Here is a 16313-nt window from a genome sequence, read left to right as displayed (position 1 = left end):
TGTATTTAGATTTTTGATCTTGAGCCCATTTTTCAAGTTTTTCCAAATCCATGTCATCCAAAATTAAACTTTGTTTGATTTCAACAAAATTTAATATATGGGGTTCTTTGATATGCTGAATCTAACAGTGTATTTAGATTTTGGATGTTGGGCCCTGTTATCCAATTGGTCCACATTGAGGGCCTTAGGGTCCAAAATTAAACTTTGTTTGATTTCTTCAAAAATTGAATTCTTGGGGTTCTTTGATATGCTGAATCCATGTATTTAGATTATGGATATTATACAATAATAGGTAAATGTCCAATTTCAAATGTTTAAGTTCTTAGACCACATTCATTCCGTGTCAAATATTTAATCACAATCCAAATTCATAGCTGTATCAAGCTTCTTAGTGATTTTAATAAGTATTGCACAATTAATAGAAATTGTAAGTAGATTCATAGTTGAAAATAGATACAGCATCAATATATTATTTTAGAGAAGAAATTATGTATAAATATAGTTTGAAATATACTGTTCATTATTAGATATTTTGAAAAATAATTAAAGGTAAGTTTTATAGATTTTTTAAAGACATTGTATTAATGATGAATGATATTTTGGAAATTTTTATTTTGATTTATTCTTTAATTTTTTTGAAGAACTTTGTGGTAGGTTTGTTTGTCATTCTGTATAAATTATTCTTTAATTTTTTTGAAGAACTTTGTGGTAGGTTTGTTTGTCATTCTGTATAAATTGCTATATATATATATATTTTTTTTTTAAGCTAACCCCTTCTGTAATCATATCAAGCTGTGCCCTGTGGAGAATTTTATTTTCGTAGAAGGGACATATATTTTCATTGACAATGAAAAGCTAGAGGAAAGAGCAAATTTATCTGTGCATAACGTCTGATTTTTTTCTTCAAATCTTTTATTTACATTTAATCTTTTGTTAAGCTAAAAACTTGTGATGTCAAGAGTTATTTTTCATTAAAAAACTGCAGGTTAAAACGATTATAGATCACTTTCAACTTATCATGCTTTACATGGGTGAGCCTCACTTTTCTCTCTGTTTCTAAGCTCATCAAATAAATTTTATGTTTGCCTATACTGTACGAATATTGTATACAAAGAATATGCATATTGTATACAAAGAATATGCATGTCAGTTTATAGTTACAGCTTATAGAGTAAAGGGATTAGCTGGATACTTCAATACATACTTTACTTAAAATATTTATTTATACCTGTATTTGACAGTCCAAGTTTGTACCTCCAACATTGGCACCAGGGTCTGTCATAAAATGTGATCCTTTATCTGGTTTAACTGGATCTGTTCTTACTGCTAACTGTGAATTTCCTGTATATGTGTTTTGGAATGGTGATCATCTCAGGTAAGTATATTTCTAAAGGAATATTTCCATGCAAATTGTGTAAATGTTGATAGGCCATGGTGGAGATTTGTATGTGCACAAAAGTGGTTTATCCCCCACCACATTTTGTGCCTGTACAAAGTCAGGAAATCTGGACCATGTGTTGGTTGTTTTTGCTTGTATTTGTTTGACCATCTTTTTTACGATGATGTTGGATGTTGGTGGACTATTGTACTGTCCAGGATTTTTGTTGTTTACTGTTTATGTTGGTACGTATGTACATTTCAGAATTGGTTTCCGTTCTCTAACTTTAGTTTGCCTCAACCAAATGTTATGAAACTTATGCTTATTACCATAAAACACAGATCAAGTTCAATTTGGGTGGTGTCACTTTTACTGTTCTGGAGTTATGCTCCGTTCTTTCACTTAAGTTTGCCTGAACCAAATGTCATAAAACTTTACACAATGCTTTTTACCATAAAACACAGATAAAGTTTGAATTTGGGAGGCGTCACTTATACTGTTCTCTAGTTATGTCACTTTATAACGTTATATGCCAGGGGCATCATCTTTGTCATTCTCCATCTATTTAGTTTTACTTTGACATGACATTGATTTTGTCATATCTGCTCCCTGTGCAAATTTTTTATCTGCATCCTCCTAAACAAAGGACAAAGAATTTAATGTTACTTTTTCAGAATTGTCACAATATAAAGTGCTATTGAGTAATTATTGTGTAATTTTTGTTTTGATCCATTTTGAATCTTCCTTATCAAATTATGGATTTTGACAGTGCTATAAAAATCTGGGGGGTACCCATTTTGTATCCACACAGTTTCTTCAAATCCCTTTTTTCTAGAGTTGAATAAAATAGACTAGATAAATTACTGATGAATTTCCATGTAGAAGAGTAAGTTGGATTGGTAGGCATAGTCTTGGACGGTAACTTCTCCATGCAGAAATCTTTCTTTTAGTTTTGACTGTTATTGATGATTTTTGTTGAGCCTGCGACTTCTGTCGCAGAAAGCTAGACATAGGGATAGTGATCCTGCGTCGTTAAACTTCTTAAAAGCTTAATATTTCAGAAGGTAGAAGACATGGATCCTTCATACTTTGTATATATATATATATATATAGATGCCTTATGTTATGAAGTTTCTGTCTGTCGATGTCCATTGTCCTTGACCTCATTTTCATGGTTCAGTGACTACTTGAAAAAAAAAGTTAAGATTTTTAGTATTCTTTCTTTCTCTCTTATTATGAGTAATAAGATAACTATATTTAATATGTGCGTAGCTTGTAAGGTTCTCATGGCCGTCAGACAGTTTTCACTTGACCTCAACCTCATTTCATGGATCAGTGAATAAGGTTAAGTTTTCGTGGTCATGTGCATATCTCAGATACTATAAGCAATAGGTCTACTATACTTGGTGTATGGAATGATTGTAAGGTGTACATGTCCAACTGGCAGGTGTCATCTGACTTTGACCTCATTTTCATGGTTCAGTGGTTAAAGTTATGTTTTTGTATTTTGGTCCGTTTTTAAAGGCAGTGCTTTAATGCCTTTCTAGTTGCCGGGTTAATCCTTCCTTCCGCTGATATCCAACTTATCTACGTGGGGGGTCATTAGGCTCCAAGTAGATCCGGAAATGTTGAATTCTCTCCTCTTCTTATTGTGATATAAAATGTTTTTTGTTTCATTTCATTTACATTGGGAAATAGAGAAACAATCATTGTGTTTTGTTAGTTTTAAAAACTTTTGATATATTTGTATTTTGCATTATAAGCAGTCAACCGATTGACAAACTGGAATTATTTGAATTCCGTGTGGAAAGAGGTCGGGTTAATTTCGAGTGTTATCTGCAATCTAGATGTTTATAAATCATTTCAGTCGTTGATATAATAATTAAAGGTCGACTGAACATGAATTATATTATACAATTTAAAGCGCATTTCTGTTTATGCACGTGAACCCGTCTAACGTTATTGTTATTTCGCAGTTACATAAAGTAGCAAATTATCGTTCCTGAATAGGTGGCGCCGTGGTAGCCGATCCTGTTCCTCAACTTCAGGTTTCTGCACTGTGCAACTATGTCAGTTACATTTTTAATTAACGATGCCAAGTACTTGTTGTTGTGTACCTGGATGTCATTTAAGAGGAGGACATGCATTTCCAAATGACTTAAAAAGAAGGAAAAGTTGGATCAACGCCATGGCCAATACGCAGATTGGACGAGAACACGATGAAATCGTGGAGTCCATCTCAAATTATCAGCTGTTGTTTGCAAGGCACATTTTACCGAAAAAGACTACGTGCAGGAAACTATTCATGGTAAAACTCTATTTTCTTTTTGAAATATATAGTTATATATGTAATCGCCATGCGAATAAACCAAAGTCTGTTTACAACCGCAATTATCGTTTTAGAATAAAAGGGGGTGGTTAATTCAAGACGTCATAATTTTTTGGATTACGATTCAATGTGATCTGTTTGCGATTTTTTGGTGATTGCTACAATTATAATGATTTCTTACAAGAGGTATATCATACTGAGAATTATTTTAGCAGTAATTATGCTAATGTAGTAATGACAGGAATGCATAAGCTATGCCTCATAGACTTTCTTGAAAAATATCAATGACAATGTTAACAGGAACAAAACAATAACATATTCTCATCTATATTATAGTTATTTAGGTACAAACAATGTACGTTTGTTGCATAAGTCTCTCATTGTTTGTCCTTTGGATTTACATAACATACATTGAATCAGGTGAACATAGTTTTATCCAGATTGTAATGAATAAATCTAGTTAATATTTCGCCAGGTAATACAAAGTATACATTGCTAATGGAAGTTCATTTAATTATCAAAAAACTAATGTTTTATAACCTTTTTCAGGGCGCAAACCCACCATACAGAGACTTAAGTCTACTGCCATTCCCAGCCTATTTTCCTGGACCAAGCAAGAGACTGAATCGTCCGCAAAAAGAAAAATCAGGGCAGTTTCCTGTGAAAACAAAAGAACTAAACTTAATGAATATTGTAGTAGAAATCTAGAGGAAAGTTTTGATTGTAAAGTTGGTTTTCCTAAAGAAGTCATTCATACTGCAGAAAAGGATTTATTTTATGACTTCCACCACCAACTGCCGAGCTAATGTTGAGCTTCACAGATGGAATTACGCAAACACCATCAATGCCTATGTTTTCAGCAGAGAATTTTGAAATGAAGACACGTGACACAGCCATGCATTTTTATACCAGTTTAGAGTTGTATACTAAATTTTTATTTGTTTTGACCACACTTGGTCCAGCAGCACATTGTTTGAGATATATATATTTTCAAATTGATAGGGTGTCAGTTGAAAATCAGTTTTTTTATGACTTTGATGAAATTGAGGCATTATACAACCAACTTTGAACTTTCTAGATTCTAAATTGAATCTAGTGTTAAGAATATTGTGTATACATGGATTGTTTTTATGTCTAAACAGTGGTGTGAGGCTAACACTTGGCCATCTAGTGGTTTAGTCAGGTATTTTTCACCATCCAACTTCAAATTAAAGTTTCCTACGACTTGGATTATTATTGACAGCACAGAATATCCCGTGATAAAACCTAAAGCTCCTAGAGCTCAGGCAACCTTTTCATCATATAAAAACAGAAACACTGAAAATACTTGTATGTTCGACACCTGGTGGTTTAGTAAACTATGTCTCTAATGCATACATGTATGTTGGTTCTACCAGTGACTATGAAATAGTTGAAAGATGTAGAATAGTTCAATTATGTGATACAGGTGACAGATTGATGGCAGACAAAGGTTTTAATGTGCAAGATTTGTTTGCTAACTTTTTTCAAAAAAAGAAACAGAATTAATTCCATACATCTTATACGGGACAGAAAAGTCTCCAATTAACATGTGCACATAGAGCGAATTATTGGACTTGGCAAAACATAAAAAATTCTAATAAATCCTATGAATGGAACTGAAACAAAACTTTCATCTGAAATAACATTTAGTTGTTTTATGTTGTGTAATTTTAGAACTTGTATTGTGCCAAAGGATGCATAAATAAAAGTGACGCAATGAATTTTGTTCTGATATATATATATTTATAATTACATGCACATGTAAATTGTAATGCATATAAAAATAAGGAGATGTGGTATGATATTCAGTGAGTTTATCGAACTAAAGTGCATAAGAAATGGGTTTAAGCAGTTACAGGTGTTACTGTCACCGTACAATCTCCAACAATGAGAAAAACTTGTACCGTGTAAAAAATTTCAGAGATCTTACCACTAAGTTTTGTTGTCTCACCTTGACTTTGGTGAATTGTTTATATCTGTTGATGTAAATATAAAAAAGAAGATGTGGTATGATTGCCAATGAGACAACTCTCCACAAGAGACCAAATGACACAGAAATTAACAGCTATAGGTCACAGTACGGCCTTCAACAATGAACAAAGCCCATACCGCACAGTCAGCTATAAAAGGCCCAGAAATGACAATGTAAAACAATTTAAACAAGGAAACTAACGGCCTAATTTATGTACAAAAAATGAACGAATATAACAAATATGCAACACATAAACAAACAACAACCACTGAATTACAGGCTCCTGACTTGGGACAGGCACATACATGTACATACAGAATGTGTCGGGGTTAAACATGTTAGCGGGATCCCAACCCTCCCCCTAACCTGGGACAGTGGTGTAACAGTACAATATAAGAATGAACTATAAAAATCAGTTGAAAGAGGCTTAACTCATCAGATGGATAAATACAAATACAAGTGGACGTGGTCGGGTAGTTGTACATCCAAACAACAAAAAGACACTAAGTACAGATCTGAGAGTACTCACAGTTACTGACAGCTAGTTCAAAGCCACTAACAACTGATAAAAAAATCTTGCATCTAAGACTAAATTATCAATCCGTAAGCTCCCTTTAGAATTTTATAAATTTTAGATTTTACATTTCTGAGTTGTGGGGTTTTATTCATTAAAAAAGGGGGGATTTTCCAGTTTTTGTCGAGCCTGCGACTTGTTGCAGAAAGCTCCACATAGGGATAGTGATGTGGCGGCGGCGTTAGCTAACTTCTTAAAAGCTTTATATTTCAGAAGGTGGAAGACCTGGATGCTTCATACTTTGTATATGGATGCCTCATGTTACGAAGTTTCCGTCAGCCACATGTCCAATGTCCTTGACCTCATTTTCATGGTTCAGTGACTACTTGAAAAAAAAGTTAACATTTTTTGTAATGTTAAATTCTCTCTTATTATAAGTAGTAGGATAACTATATTTGGTATGTGCGTACCTTGCAAGGTCCTCATGCCCGTCAGACAGTTTTCACTTGACCTCGACCTCATTTCATGGATCAGTGAACAAGGTTAAGTTTTGGTGGTCAAGTCCATATCTCAGATACTATAAGCAATAGGTCAAGTATATTCAGTGTATGGAAGGACTGTAAGGCGTACATGTCCAACTGGCAGGTGTCATCTGACCTTGACCTCATTTTCATGGTTCAGTGGTTATAGTTAATTTTTTGTGTTTTTGTCTGTTTTTCTTATACTGTATGCAATAGGTCTACTATATTTGGTGTATGGAGTTATTGTAAGGTGTACATGTCTAGCTGGCAGGTCTCATTTGACCTTGACCTCATTTTCATGGTTCAGTGGTCAAAGTTAAGATTTTGAGTTTTGGTCTTTTTTTCTAATACTATATGCAATAGGTCATCTATATTTGGAGTATGGAAATATTTTATGATCTATATGTCAGTCGCGCAGGTTTTATTTGACCTTGACCTCATTTTCACAGTTCATTGCTCAGTGTTAAGTTTTTGTGTTTTGGTCTGTTTTTCTTAAACTATAAGCAATAGGTCAACTATATTTGTTGTATGGAAGAATTGTTAGCTGTACATGCCTGCCTGGCATGGTTCATCTGACCTTGACCTCATTTTCATGGTTCATTGGTCAATGTTTAGTTTTCTTGGTTAATGTTAAGTTTATGTGACAGTTGTAATAAAGCTTTATATTAAGGACTATCAACATAATATCAGTGATTAGTAAAGAAGGCGACACATTTCAGCGTGTGCACTCTTGTTGAACAACAACTCAAAAATGCTTTAAGCAGTTCACATGAAACTTTGGTGAATTATTTATAGCTATTGATGTAATCTCCCTATAGTCAATAGATTTTCATAAATTTCAAATATGACATTGAGAAGAAATTGAACTTTATTTGTTTATAGTCTGGCAACAGATTTATTAAGTATTGCGCAACAGCACAGTGTATTGCACAACAGCAAGAAATCTTTAATTAAGTCTCCCAAACGAAGTTTGGGAAGACTTATTGTTTTTGCTCAGTTCTTATTATTATTATTATTCTTCTTCTTCTTCTTCTTCTTCTTCTTCTTCTTCTTCTTCTTCTTCTTCTTCCGCCGCTTTTAAATTTGAACTTGTCCGCACCCGTTCTCCTAAACCGCTTGTCAGATTAAATTAGGGTTTCACAATATGTTAGACTAACATGTCTAGTGGTGCAATCAGGGTTTTGTTTGTGCAATGGGGTTTATAAAGGGGTACTTTGAGGGGCAAAAAGAAAAGTGGGTTTTACTATAGAACCCTATGGGATTTTATTTTTAAAAATTTTCAAATGATTATAAATTGAAAACCGTTTGTGATAGACACAATCTTTTTAATTGAAAATGTTCTAAATGATAAAGCCCATTAAATGAAATACAGGGTTAGTCCCCAGGGGTCACCCCCACCCCCTGCCATTTAAAAAAGTTCTAATATCTTGTAAGTGGTCAAGATCCCCACCCCTAAACCATATATATTTTGGTTTGTCATGCTAAGATGGTTTGAATGATATACAGGGTTAGTCCCCAGGGGTCATCCCGACCCCCTGCTATTTGAGAAAGTTCTAATATCTTGTAAATGGTCGAGATCCCCACCCCTAAACCATATATATTCTGGTTTGTCATGATAAAGCACATCAAATGAAATACAGGGTTAGTCTCCAGGGGTCACCCCCACCCCCTGCCATTTAAGAAAGTTCTAATATCTTGTAAGTGGTCAAGATCCCCACCCCTAAACCATATATATTCTGGTTTGTCATGATAAAGCACATCAAATGTAATACAGGGTTAGTCCCCAGGGGTCACTCCCACCCCATGCCATTTAAGAAAGTTCTAATATCTTGTAAGTGGTCAAGATCCCCACCCCTAAACCATATATATTCTGGTTTGTCATGCTAAGATGGTTTGCATGATATACAGGGTTAGTCCCCAGGGGTCATCCCGACCCCTGCCATTTGAGAAAGTTCTAATATCTTGTAAATGGTCGAGATCCCCACCCCTAAACCATATATATTCTGGTTTGTCATGATAAAGCACATCAAATGAAATACAGGGTTAGTCCCCAGGGGTCACCCCCACCCCATGCCATTTAAAAAAGTTCTAATATCTTGTAAGTGGTCAAGATCCCCACCCCTAAACCATATATATTCTGGTTTGTCATGCGAAGACGGTTTGAATGATATATGGGGTTAGTCCCCAGGGGTCATCCCGACCCCCTGCCATTTGAGAAAGTTCTAATATCTTGTAAATGGTCGAGATCCCCACCCCTAAACCATATATATTCTGGTTTGTCATGATAAAGCACATCAAATGAAATACAGGGTTAGTCTCCAGGGGTCACCCCCACCCCCTGCCATTTAAGAAAGTTCTAATATCTTGTAAGTGGTCAAGATCCCCACCCCTAAACCATATATATTCTGGTTTGTCATGATAAAGCACATCAAATGTAATACAGGGTTAGTCCCCAGGGGTCACTCCCACCCCATGCCATTTAAGAAAGTTCTAATATCTTGTAAGTGGTCAAGATCCTCACCCCTAAACCATATATATTCTGGTTTGTCATGCTAAGATGGTTTGCATGATATACAGGGTTAGTCCCCAGGGGTCATCCCGACCCCCTGCCATTTGAGAAAGTTCTAATATCTTGTAAATGGTCGAGATCCCCACCCCTAAACCATATATATTCTGGTTTGTCATGATAAAGCACATCAAATGAAATACAGGGTTAGTCCCCAGGGGTCACCCCCACCCCATGCCATTTAAAAAAGTTCTAATATCTTGTAAGTGGTCAAGATCCCCACCCCTAAACCATATATATTCTAGTTTGTCATGCGAAGATGGTTTGAATGATATATGGGGTTAGTCCCCAGGGGTCATCCCGACCCCCTGCCATTTAAGAAAGTTCTAATATCTTGTAAATGGTCGAGATCCCCACCCCTGAACCATATATATTCTGGTTTGTCATGATAAAGCACATCAAATGAAATACAGGGTTAGTCCCCAGGGGTCACTCCCACCCCCTGCCATTTGAGAAAGTTCTAATATCTTGTAAATGGTAGAGATCCCCACCCCTAAACCATATATATTCTGGTTTGTCATGCCAAGATGATTTGAATGATATACAGGGTTAGTCCCCAGGTATCACTAATGCATATAACTTTACTGGACCAAACCAATTTTCATTGGACTTTGCCCAATTTCAGGCGACCATGGGAATTACGAATTATGGGAGCTTCGTTTGGGAGACTTCGTAACAGCATCCTGTTACAATAATTTCTTGTTGAATATAAATTCAATTCATATAACCGATTTCAAGTTCTTTGACTACATTTATTCAGAAACTATAATATGTCAAATATTTAATTACAATCCAAATTCAGACCTGTATCAAGCTTGAATATTGTGTCCAGTTTTGCCCCAACTGTTCAGGGTTGGACCTCTGCGGGTGTATCCAGCTGCGCTCAGCGAATCAGTTTATTTCTTAATTAAGAACTCCGTTTTTCATTCATAAATTACTTTAAACTTGGAAATATAATTTTGCTTGGAGTTATAGTTTCTAAAAAAAGTATTGTCATTGAAAGAGTTGACATGTTGCAATGTACATTTATTCTACATATTAGTTCTATGGTACCAAATCAAAAGTTTATATAAAAGAAAGAAGTCAAAGGTTTCCCATCACAGTTAAGTTACATACATTTGTTTTATACCTGAGGTCGTTGAATATAGATCATTATATAAATAAGGAGATGTGTTATGATTGCCAATGAAACAACTATCATCCATACTTAACAGTAACAAACCACATTTGCAGAGTTGAATAAAATACAGTTGATAACATTTACTTATTACTAAAAAGAAAATGCCTAACTATTTTAAACAGTATCTGAATATCAATTATATGGTCATTTTTATAAACTTCCTGTTACAAAACTTTTCGAAAAACTAAGGATTTTCTTATCCAAGAAATAGATTACATTAGCCGTATTTGGCACAACTTTTTGGAATTTTGGGTCCTCAATGCTCTTCAACTTTGTACTTGTTTGGCTTTATAACTATTTTCATCTGAGCGTCACTGATGAGTCTTATGTAGACGAAACGAGCGTCTGGCGTATTAAATTATAATCCTGGTACCTTTGATAACTATTTACACCACTGGGTCGATGCCACTGCTGGTGGACGTTTCGTCCCCGAGGGTATCATCAGCCCAGTAGTCAGCACTTCGGTGTTGACATGAATATCAATTATATGGTCATTTTTATAAATTTCCTGTTACAAAACTTTGAATTTTTCGAAAAACTAAGGATTTTCTTATCCAAGGAATAGATTACCTTAGCCGTATTTGGCACAACTTTTTGGAATTTTGGGTTCTCAATGCTCTTCAACTTTGTACTTGTTTGGCTTTATAACTATTTTGATCTGAGCATCACTGATGAGTCTTATGTAGAAGAAACACGCGTCCGGCGTATTAATTTATAATCCTGGTACCTTTGATAACTAATTTGACTATAAACATAGATAAAAAAGGTACAAACTGGACATAATGCACTAGTTCATAAACAAGTGAGAAAAATCACCTTCATATTGTGCTCAGAATATGACATTCATATAACTTGTTCAATATCATTAGAGAACTTTAAATCTTAAATACTGAAAGCCACCTCTGATAAGTACACTGTACTATGCAAGATAATGATATAACTGGATTAAAATACACACAACCTGTAATTAACTGCCTTTACAGCGCTTTCGCGCTTTGATTCTAATACTGTATTTTGTGTATGAAAATATTTTACGATGTACATGTCATTCTGGCATGTATTATTTGACCTTGACCTCATTTTTATGGTTCATTGCTCAATGTTATGTTTTTGTTTTCTGGTCTGTTTTTCTAATACTCTAAGCAATAGGTCAACTATATTTGGTGTATGGAATTATTGTAAGGTGTATATGTCTGTCTGGCAATTATCATCTGACCATGACCTCATTTTCATGGTTCATTGATTAATCTTAAGTTTTCCTGGTTAAGTTTGTTTCTAAGATACTTTATGCAATAGGTCAACTATATTTAAAGCATGTACTGATTGTGAGGTGTACATGTCTATCTGGTAGGATTCATTTGACCTTGGCCTCATTTTCATGGTTCATTGATCAATGTTAAGTTTTCTTGGTTAAGTTTGTTTCTTAGATGTACAATAGGTCAACTATATTTAAAGCATATTTGGTGTATGGAATGATTGTAAGGTGTACATGTATTTCCAGTTTGGTTTATCTGACCTTGACCTCATTTTCTTGGACCATGTTTGGTTTATATGATAGTTGTAGTAAAGTTTTATGTTTAGGACTATCAACATAATATAAATATTTAGTAAAGAAAGCGAGACATTTCAGTGTGTGCACTCTTGTTGTATTTCTTTGAAATGAGTAGCTCGATACCCTAGCTGCTACCTTTATATGCTAACTTAGTTTGTATTTTCTGAAGTCTATCTATCAGGGCATAGATGTTTTAAGTGTGTGTGGCTAAATTGCTATCCCTGTTAGTGGTTGTTGGTGTGTGGTCGCTTGTTGTCAAAGGGGTTCCATTCATGATGGTTGTTTCAATCTACCAAGTACTTGTCGTATCAATGTCAATCATTTTGCATCTTCAACTGCAGTAAACCATTTAACTAGCTCTAGTGGGCAAGTGGTGGAACTTTTACATGTTTTACCAGAGCTGTCGCTGTTATCTCTGTTAATGGTGGCAAGTTACAATTTCAGTGTTTTTCTCTAGTTCATATAGTGGTACAAGCAGCCTCCCAAGAGATGTTGGCAAATGCTCGTTGGACAAAATAACAGGTAGTTGCCTAAAAGTCAGTGAAGAATATATGTGGTGCTAGTTGGAGTTGTTGTTAACGAACAGTTTTCAGCAACTGCTCAGTTTGTAAGGCTTGATTTTGGCTCACATTATGGTATGAGATTTGCATAATTTTATTATGATTAATCAATTGATTTGAATTAATATACAGGGTTTGAATTAATTCTAGTGTTATAATTATTAATCATTTATAATTATATTAGAAAAAAACAACTCAATTTCTCTCAAGAATTGTTTAAACACATGATAAAATTGTTAAACTTTTTTTTAATGATGTAAATAAATATTGTCTACCCAGCATATATATGTCTTTTTAAATAAAATCTAAATATTAACAGAATTTAATTTAAAAGATTATAGTTTTTGTCTCGCCTGCGACAAAAGAATGCAAGACATAGGGATTACAATCCCGTGGCAGCAATGGCGTAAACTATTTGTTTAAAGCTTTATATTTCAGAAAGTAGACAACCTAGATTCTTCATACCTTGTATACAGGTACCTTATGTTACGAAGTTTCTGTCTGTCTATTGTCTTTGACCTCATTTTCATGATTCAGTGACTGTGTGAAAAAAAATTACTGTTTTTTTTGTGAAGTGAAAAGCAATAAGTCAATTATATTTGGTGTATGGAAGAATTGTAAGGTGTTCATGTCTGCCTGTCAGGGTTCATCTGACCATGACCTAATTTTCATGGTTCATTGGTCACTGATAAGTTTTCATAATTTTGTCAGCTTATCAGATACTATAAGCAATAGATTATTTATATTTGGTATATGGGATGATTGGAAGGTATACATGTCTGTCTGGCAGGGTTCATTAGACCTTGACCTAATTTTTTAATGGTTCATTGGTCAATGTTAAGATTTTGTGGTTTGACCTGTTTCTCAGGTACTTTTAGCAATAGGGCCACTATATTTGGTGTATGAATGATTGTAAGGTGTACATGTCTGTCTGGCATAATTCATCTGACTGTACATTATCATAGAACATTGATAATGTTAAGTTTATGTGATACTTATAGTAAAACCTTCATATTTGACTTTCTACATGACTTCAATGATAAGTTGAACATGTAAGACATTTTAGTGTGTTGGCTTTTGTTATACTTAATCTAATTCCTTGGGTTTTTATGCCCCCGCTGTAGCGGAGGGGCATTAAGTTTTACCCTTGTCCGTCCTTGCGTCCGTACGTCCCAAAATTGGTTTCCGTTCTCTAACTTTAGTTTGCCTCAACCAAATGTTATGAAACTTATACACAATGCTTATTACCACAAACACAGGTCAGGTTTGAATTAAGATGGCATCACTTTTACCGTTCTAGAGTTATGCCCCTTTACAGATGGAAAAATTGCTGAATTTTTCGTTTCGGTTCTCTAACTTTAGTTTGCCTCAACCAAATCTTTTGCAACTTATACACAATGCTTATTACCACAAAACACAGATCAAGTTTGAATTTTGGTGGTGTCACTTCGACCGTTCTAGAGTTATGCCCCTTTACATATAGGAAAAAATTGCTGAATTTTTCGTTTCCGCTCTCTCCTCAACCAAATGTTATGAAACTTTTATAAAATTGAGAATGGAAATGGAGAATGTGTCAAAGAGACAACAACCCGACCATAGAGCAGACAACAGCCGAAGGCCACCAATGGGTCTTCAATGCAGCAAGAAACTCCCGCACCCGGAGGCGTCCTTCAGCTGGCCCCTAAACAAATATGTATACTAGTTCAGTGATAATGGACGTCATCCTAACTCCAAATTATACACAAGAAACTAAAATTAAAAATGATACAAGACTAACCCTCCCCCTATACCTCTAGCCAATGTAGAAAAAACAAACGCACAACAGTACACACAGTAAAACTCAGTTTAAGAGAAGTCCGAGTCCGATGTCAGAATAGGAAACAAAAGAAAATAAACAAAATGACAATAATACATAAATAACAACAGACTACTAGCAGTTACTGACATGCCAGCTCCAGACCTCAATTAAACTGATTGAAAGATTATGTCTTCATCATATTAATATCAGGCACAATCCCTCCTGTTAGGGGTTTAGTATTATACCATCATAAAATATATGAGAAGAACATAACCCGTGTCATGCCAACAACTGGTTTTAGAATAAATATGTTTAATTCCGATGCAAAGACCCTATAAGTGAATCAATATTAAAGCCAAAATATGCAATCTTTAATGACCTGACAACAGTATCTTAACTATATCCCTTCTTAATAAGTCTGTTTAAAGGTTTTGTTAGCTTTTGAGGTGAATACACAATGCTTATTACCACAAAACACAGATCAAGTTTGAATTTTAGTGGCGTCACTTTTACCGTTCTAGAGTTATGCCCCTTTACAAATGGAAAAATTGCTGAATTTTCGTTTCCGTTCTCTAACTTCAGTTTGCCTCAACCAAATGTTATGAAACTTATATACTAAATACTTATTACCGGTACTTCAAAACTCAGATCAAGTACAAATTTTGGTAGCGTCACTTTTACAGTTCTTGAGTTACGTCCCTTTTTAATGTTATATGCAAGCGGGGGCTTCCCATTTATTTTTTATTCAGCCATGCTGGATCTATGTGATCAATCAGGATTTTGATATGGTGCAGAATTCTAAGTTGAAGACATATCATGAAACTAATTGTGTGTTTTTATGACTTCCAGAAACTGTAACATTTTAATCATCTACTGCCAACTTTTGACAATTTATTTGCCCTTAAATTAAGAAAATATTGGTCGGACAGCTACTTTATTTTGGATAAACACTTGCATATAGAACTTCCTTTCTAAATAAAAATTTATTGAAAATTACTATTTATGAATTAATGTGAAAGAGTAATAAATCAAATTTAATTAGTTGATATAAGTTATGAAGGTATTTTATCAGTATCTTATGCTTGTGTAATTATAAATTATTGAATAAAAATTTGGAACAAGATATGATATGAAAGTTGATTCCCACACTTTTTGTCCCCTGAGTAACACGTTGCGTCCGTCTGTCCTGTCTTGTTAGCGCTCTCACAGGAAAAATCTTGCCAGATTTTTGTAAAACTTATACTATAGGTTAATATCAGCAATATCTAGTAGGGTGCCCAATGTCCAAAAAGTCCTCTAGTTAACGAGTTTAAGTTAACAGATAACACACGGCTGATTTTTTTGCACATTATAGGAAAATCATTATATTTTACAATCATGATTGTCGTCGTAAGTTCCCGTGGTCACGATTTTCTAAATTTCGTGTTTTTACAGGGTACCACCAGATACCGTATTGTACGGGGAATCTTTAACATGAAAAATAAAATTATTGTGTTCTTTGTTGGTAGTTAAAACAGTACCTATAATATAGTTTATATATTAAATATATCATATAACGAAATCGGAAAGTATTTAAGTGATTTTGATATAAGTATTTCAGCATTTTAGTAAGAGTAAAATTTTACCCAAAATTTACCCTATTTTCATCGAAAGCAAAATTATTACGTGTATCATCACAATATTTTTTACTCTGATTTAAGCAATAATACACAGTGCATGTGTGTGCCAAATTGCATGCGTGAAATAAAAATCGTTTTGAAGAAATTAGCAATTAAAAACACAAATTAAGTCAACATTTTGGTATTGATTAAACACGGATTATCTGGTGCCATTAATCATTTTGTTGCTTACACTATTAGGTCATTAACAAGGACAGAGGTCACTCCAAACATTTGTCTTTTTTGCTTGTTGTGTGGTTGATT

At 34.4% G+C, this 16313-nt stretch overlaps 1 long non-coding RNA gene across 1 annotated transcript; it reads left to right on the top strand.

Annotated features, from left to right (window-relative positions):
• The first annotated feature begins 3435 nt into the window (after positions 1–3435).
• On the top strand, positions 3436–4387 carry LOC127737679 (uncharacterized). Its single transcript, XR_007999754.1, has 2 exons — positions 3436–3686; positions 4257–4387. It is a non-coding gene; the product is annotated as an uncharacterized LOC127737679 (long non-coding RNA).
• Positions 4388–16313: the final 11926 nt, after the last annotated feature.

This window comes from Mytilus californianus, unplaced genomic scaffold, assembly GCF_021869535.1.
Source record: "Mytilus californianus isolate M0D057914Y unplaced genomic scaffold, xbMytCali1.0.p SCAF_4, whole genome shotgun sequence".
In the NCBI taxonomy this organism is placed as follows: domain Eukaryota; kingdom Metazoa; phylum Mollusca; class Bivalvia; order Mytilida; family Mytilidae; genus Mytilus; species Mytilus californianus.
This window is presented reverse-complemented; position numbering and strand designations above follow the sequence as displayed.